General features: G+C 39.0%; 1 long non-coding RNA gene across 1 annotated transcript in view; it reads left to right on the forward strand.

Annotated features, from left to right (window-relative positions):
• Positions 1-7,035, forward strand: part of LOC138756163 (uncharacterized) — a 31,262-nt gene extending 24,227 nt beyond the window's left edge. The window contains exons 3-4 of the long non-coding RNA XR_011352815.1: positions 3,024-3,224; positions 5,941-7,035. This is a non-coding gene — a long non-coding RNA (uncharacterized lncRNA). The remainder of the gene's footprint in view (positions 1-3,023; positions 3,225-5,940) is intronic.
• The last annotated feature ends 338 nt before the right edge of the window (positions 7,036-7,373 follow it).

The following is a 7,373-nucleotide window of genomic DNA, read 5'->3' on the forward strand; positions in this document are numbered from 1 at the left end:
CTCTCTTTTATAGGCATTTTCGCATTGCATTGTAAAATGAAGATTTCCCCAGAAATTTTCCCGGGAATCCTGCCATGAACCAATGGTGTAAAGTGGTCGGCCCAGGAATTTTAAACAGGCCCACAGCCCTACCTTGTAGGTAGGGCCATGGCCCAGGGAAATCTTCCTGGACCACCCTCTCCCTGCGGTGTGAAGAGCCAAATGGCCAAGCAGAGAAGCCTCGTGACATCAGTGCTTGTTTGCTGCATCATGTAGGCAATTAAAATTAAAATTAAAAGATACTTACTACCTGATAACAGCAGGCTGCTTCAGCCTGTCGTGACGGCAGCACAATGCAGGAAGAATGAATGTCCTTGTTACCATTATCCCTCACACAGCTGAATTTCCAAAAGCAGTTCCAGCTGCGTGATGGATAATAGGAAACTAAGTTGGTCATTCATCCCATATTGTGCCACCATCACAACTTGTCGAAGCAGCCCCGAAGCATGGGGGGGTGGGTGTGGCAATCGACTGACCTACCAATGACCAGGAGGGAGGGAGCATGTGGATGATAACTGACCTACCAATGGCCTGGAGGAGGGAGTGGGTGGGTGAGTGACCAACGGATGGCTGGGAGGGCGAGGGAATGGGCAGGTGAGCAACCAATGGTCAGCTAGGGGGGAGGGAGGGAGAGGGAGTGGGCAGGTGAGTAACCAACCAACCTGGGATAAAGGGAAAGGGTAGGTGAATGACTGTCAGATGGCTGGGGAGGGGAGGGAAGGGAAAGGAATGGGGAGGGGAGTGACCGACTGACTGACCGACGGACAGCTGAGAGGGAGGGAGTGGGGAGGCAATTGATGGATGGAGAGATCTTACTCCTGTGATGCATAACGTGTCATCAGTTGGGGTGGGACTTCCCCTAAATTCCTGGGGATGGCAAATTCCCAGAAATTTAGACTGTGGTGTGAAAGAACCGGGAGGTCCTGAATTCCTGGGAATTTCTCCAGGACAAAGTAGGGTCCCCGCTCGCCTGCAGTATGAAAACGCCTTCTGAAACAATGATTCTTTATAAATGTGTTGTGACCTGTGTGTGACCCTGTACCAACCTATTCCTAACTTACTAAGAATACACATACAATATTTTAACTCTATAGTTTACTCAGACATTTTTATTAAAGAATATAGCTTAACATTAAATTAAAGTTTAACACAAATGCATTTCAATATCCCTGTAGGATTTTCCTTTGCATTTAATGGCAAAGCAGCCTCATGTCTTCTTCTTGCCCTCCTTATTTTATTTTTTCTTGCATTTTTATATTCCTCAAGTACCCTATTTGCTCTGTGTTGTCTATAGCTACAATACACATCTTTTTTCTTCCAAACCAGATCCCAAATATCGCTCAAAATCCAAGGTTCCCGAAGCCTGTTAACTTTGCCTCTAATCCTGACAGGGACATACAAACTATACTTTCAAAATTTCACCTTTGAAAGTCTTCCACTTTATACATCTGTGCCAGAAAATAACATCCCAATCTCTATTCTTTTCCATTTCCTCAAAATTGGCCTTTCTCCAATTTAGAATCTCAATGCTGGGCCTCCTGAATGGACAAATTGTGGTATAAAAACTAATTTGGCTAAACGGCTTTGCCTGCCTGAATTCTGATAGTCATGAAGTCATATAGCATGAACAAACCCTTCGGCCCAACATATCAATGCCGATCAAGTTGGTATGTGTAGAAATTACCCTAAAAAATTGAAAATATTCGGATACATTTATGTGTTAACATTTTATTTTAAGTTACATACATTCAAAGGTAATATTTTAAGTTGATATGTACATTACTTATGAGTTATAGATTAATTAAATCTCAAGCATGCTATAACTTTTCAATTTGTTTCACAGGTTACTTTTGAATTCCATTCGTAGTTTGTTTAACAATATTAGGATTTGGACATTGCTGAAAAAGCCTTGCTTCAATTAATATATCATAACTGAAACTGTCCTGCTTTTGCAAAAACTATAGAGAACTAAAAAGAAAACTCTGTAGTTGGTGTTTTTATATGAGAAAACAAGTTTAATCAAATGGTTAAACAAGCTATATATAGCATAGCAAAAATAAAACAATATTAACTGTGTCCCTCTGATTTATTTCTCCCAGTCAAACAAGTAAAAAAAAATTATTGAATAAATATAATGCATTCAATTAAAAGTATTTATTTCTCCTTAAAAGTAATTAGCTCAAGGAGGCTGAATAATAGTAGAGAAGGTATAAAATATTAATGTGAACTTTTGACGAAGTTCATTGATCAAAAATGTTAACCTCAGTAGATCTTAAATATTTTGGACACATTTTGTTTATTTCAAATTTTCCAGCATCCTCAATATATCTTTGTAAGCCAGGTTTGCAGTCACTTCTTTCATTAAAAATCAGTCTTACTCCCACCAATATCTGTACTTTAGCTGCAAAAATAACATGGTAGTCTGAGGAGGTATGGCGCAATTCAATGAAGTAAAAACTGTATTGGAGTACCCGTGCATGATATAAAATACGCTAGACTGAAACAGTTTGTTTGATTTTAACCAACCACAGTGATGGACTTTGAGGCAAGATAACTGTCTGTGCCATCCTGATATTTAAGCCCTGGAGCCTTTAAATTCTGAAGCCTCTGGTAGTGCTCGGGTGCTAACCTCTAGCCTGTCAGAGGGAGTGAAGAAAATATCAATGACTAGATATTCATGGAGCAAACTCTAGCTGACACTAGGAGCACAAAGATATAGTCCCTGTCCAGCTAAATGGTGAAGATATGAGTTAGAAGTGGTTAGAAGGTTCAATAATGTGGAGCCATGGGCTGTGGTTAAATTTCAAGACAACATGTGGAAAAGTTATTTCCCCAAATGTCAAATTGTAATGTGATTTGGAAATAACAATGAAGAATATACATGCTGGAAAATTACATTTCAGGGTTAAGTACATTGGCATAAACTTAATTGAAAGTCTTACTTATTTCAGATACATAATACATAACAATGCATTTATATTTAGATCTACAGCACAGAAACTGGCCATTTCAGCCCATGAGTGCATGCCAGCCAATTTACACCCAATTAACCAACATCCTTGGAATGTTTTAAACTGTGGGAGGAAACCAGAGCCCCAGAGGAAACCCCATGCAGACAAGGGGAGAACGTACAAACTCCTTACTGACAGCATGGGATGTGAACCAAAGTCCTGATCGCTGGCGAGGTAAAGATGTTGTGCTAACCGCTACGCCATCCGTACTGCCCTATGATAAGAGTGCACTACCAATCAATCACAATCAGACAACAAATCATGATTAATAGCTTTAATCACCTTAAAGTGTCAGCATAGCTTGCATGTTGCTGTCCCGGTTCCAAGTCAGGTACTGAGGGAGGGGTTTGGGCATAACAGTCTTTATGGGGATATCTGGGAGGGAGGATTCACAGGTTCAAGGGGGCGGGCCAGCCCATACAGTACATATATACATAAACATACATATATCTACACACACTACAAAGAGAAAGAAGAACATAACATTAAAGGAAGAGGAAAAGTATCAATTATGATAAATATTGGCAGTTGGTTGTAGTGAAAAAGCACAAGGTTTAAGTCACTAGTGCAGACAGATCCCTGGTGGCCTAGAAAAAAAGTACTGTAGTGTTACGATGAGAGTAGAACTGGGAGGTTCAAGAGGCTGATAATTGTTGGAAACTAACTAATCTTGAATCTAAAGGTGCTGGTCTTCAGTATTATACATGTTATGTGTGATAAGAATCATGTTTTAAACAAAGATTTGCAGTATTTCTTGTGTCTACAAGTGAGATCTATCCAAATATCTACAATCATTCAATGGTAGGAAGTAATGATTGCAATACAATAGTATTCTAGTTCCTGTTATGTCTGTTATGGAGAAGCATCAGCAGAGGAAGAGCTTCAAGGATGTTAGAAATGCAGATGACCAAGGACTGGAAGCCATCCAGAGAGAGTGGGTCAGAGGTGATGACTTGCTAACTTTGCAAGTTATCAGAGGGCCAAAGTGAGAGTCATGTGAAACAGTGAATGCAAAAGAATGGAACCCATTAAACTATTTTAAGGTGATAATTATCATTATTGGATTTGTGAGGTTTGGAAATACTCTACAAAAACAATGTATAATTGTCATAACTGGAGAATGCATTGGTCTATGTTAAATTTAGGGTTTACACTTGATATTTAAAAATGGATATGTAAGACTATATTTCTGGTTATGCATTGTCAAGATTATATTCTGTACAGGAGATGAAATTTGTCACAGGTGAGAGAGGTCATTTATTGGACCATTCACCTCCAGGAGTTTAGTTTACATTGCCGTGTTGAGGTTGACGGAACTAAAAGATAAATGTGCATGTTCAGATAATTTTATGAATTTTGAGAGAATGTGCAAATAATATGTTAATGGTTCCAATGCTAATTGGTATTTTTTTAAGTTTATACTTAAAATGGTTCATAGATTTGGGGGAGATTCAAACAACAGTACAGGGATTGAGATTGAAAGGGGAGAAGTTTAGAGAAAACATAAGGGGGACTTTCTTCACTCAGAGGGTAGAGGGAGTGTGGAATGAGCTTCTGACCAAAGTGGGTGATGCGGCTTGATTTGAATATTTAAGGAAAAGTTGCATAGGTATATGGAGAGAGGTATGGAAGGTTATGGGCTGAGTGCAGGTCAATGGGTCAAGGTGGGGGAAGGTGTTCACCATGGACTAGAAGGGCCAATCTGGCCTGTTTCTGTGCTGTAGTTGTTGTATGGTTATTTTTGTAGATGGCTTTTTTTTTAAGGGGGAAGTGATTCATACTGTCAGTCTTTGTCAACCACTAATTTGTTATCTGCAGATACATGAACTCAGGAAATTGGCCACATATACCATCATGAATTTTTTTTCAAATTCTACAAGCCGCGCCTCTGGAAGAATGGGAACTCATATAGATGGGTTCCTCTGTGCAAAAATGTCCTAGACAAAAAGAAAATCATAATCATAACCCTGTGGTTCTTTCCTGCATCACCTATGAACCATTCTCCTGGATCTGGTCAGCTGTTGACCATGGAGGAAGAACCTATAACTACTCAAATGAGAAGGGGTCTGATTGACAGCATCTAGCCTTGAAATAACACAGCACTCAGGATTACTGTTAAAGATATGCACATATTAATGATAATATTCTTATGCTTTTTGTTAAATAATAGCATTTTCATTTTGGTATTGAATAATTTTGATGTATTTATTAATTCATGATAATGCTTTTTAATAGTATAAGCCATATTTATTTTTTTTATGGAGGTTAACTGAGAACACAGGTAAAGGCCAAATTAACAATCACCTACCACTTTCGAGAGATACTGCTTGGCTGCCAAGTTCTCGCTTTCTGTTTATTAGCCTAATAGTATTGTGGGCTTTTAAAAAAATCAGTGGAAGTGCATTCTGCCCTCTTTCACAGAAGAGTAGGACTGACTATACATAGTGAGTGTGCATACACCTGTGTGAAATGGATGTACTACATGGTGTAATTTATCAACCTCTGCTGGTAGTCAAGTATATTTCACTTCAATAATGTTGCTTTGAAGCTCAGTTGTTTTGCATTTCCATTTCCTTACAGCAGTATAAAAGTGTCAATGGATGCCACACCTCCTTTGTCTTTAATTTAATTTTAATTTAAAAACATTTAGACGTAACAGGCCATTTCGGCCCATGAGGCCATACCTTCCAATTACACCCCCAATGAATTTACAACTCCCAGTATGTTTCAAATGGTGGGAAGAAACTGCAGTTCTGAGAAAAATCCACGAAGACATGGGGAGAACATACAAACTTCTTATAGACAGCATGGGGTTCGAATACTGTTCACGATCGCGGGCCTCTAATAGCATTGTGCTAACCGGTACTCTAACTGTGCCCTCTTCTTTCAGGAAAATGATGAAGATGGTTGATCTGCTTTTGATGTGGCTGAGATGGGATGGGTAGAGGGTTTTTGCATATTGCTACCGACCTCAGGCAAATCAAAGCTGCAGCAAAAATGAGAAGCAGGTATCAGCTACATCAACTGCATCTGTAAATGGATTAACATCTGGTTCATATGTTAGTAAAAGGCACTTCACCAAATATATGTTCCTTGAGACCAAGTAGCAGGATTTTGACATTCAGTCCATCAAGTCTGCTCTACAATTCAAATCATGGCTGATTTTTTTTTCTCTGCAGCATTTTCCTGCCTTCTCCCTATAACCTTTGACTTCCTTCCTAATCAAGAGCCTATCAACCTCCACTTTAAATATACCCAATGACGGCCTCCACCACTGTCTATGACAACGTATTCTATAGATTGACCACCCTTTTTCCCTGGCACATGCTTTAAACAATAGATGTCACCCAACACTGAGCACCCATTTTGAGTCTCTTCAGTAACATGAAAGGAATGCTTTACAATAATTGTACGATATAACTTGGCTGATAATGGAACAATAAACAAAGTAACATTTCTCAACTATGTAAGAGCTGTAGAATTAAAAATCAGGATGCACTCACAGATCCAGTGAGTTCTGTCTTTCAAAAAAAAACACTCAATTCTATTTTCACCTTCATTGTTAAATTCAATGCTTTATTTATGGAGTAAACTCATTTGCCTAGTGTTCTAAAACAGCACTGTACAGAACTCAAATTCCAGCATATACCTGGAGGACATTCCTTTCATGTGACATCAGTTCCAAAGATGCACTGTCCATCAGTGTGCTGAGAGGCATCAGGCAACAACATCAGACCATCCGCTTCCAGACTCTGACCACAGCAATGGATTGGCATTTTGTGGGACAACAAACTGAGATGGATCTTTCATGATGAAACTATATATGAATGCAAATCTATAAATACTGATTAAATACAAAGTTTCCAAAAGTGTATGTGATGCAGGTCTTACTGAAAGGAGAAGCCACATTTTCCGGAGGTTCAACAGAAGAGTGATCTGAGAGCATTGGCTAAGGATTAGGGACTGATGTCAAATCAGAGATGAAGAGGAGAGGGGAATTATAGTTTCTGAATGATGTAAAGGTCATCAATCCAAACATTTAGTGCTTTTTCAAAAGCATGGAGTGTGGAAGAGAGTGGACAATTTGTTTCATCAGGCAGCTCATTACATTTTTAATTTAAAGCAATAATAAGAAAAATCTGTAATAACATGAGCAGCTGATGGCTGGAAGTCTATTTCACACACCACTGCAGCAAACCAGTTTGATCTCCTTAGTATTTTACTTCATGCTCCAGACTATCAACAGAAGAAGAGGGAAAGTTAAGAGATACTTTTTCTAGGAGCTATGATCCATGAGGTGCTTCATTTTAGATGGCTGTGCAT

The sequence above is a fragment of the Narcine bancroftii genome, chromosome 3 (genome assembly GCF_036971445.1).
Source record: "Narcine bancroftii isolate sNarBan1 chromosome 3, sNarBan1.hap1, whole genome shotgun sequence".
NCBI classification, from domain to species: Eukaryota; Metazoa; Chordata; class Chondrichthyes; order Torpediniformes; family Narcinidae; genus Narcine; species Narcine bancroftii.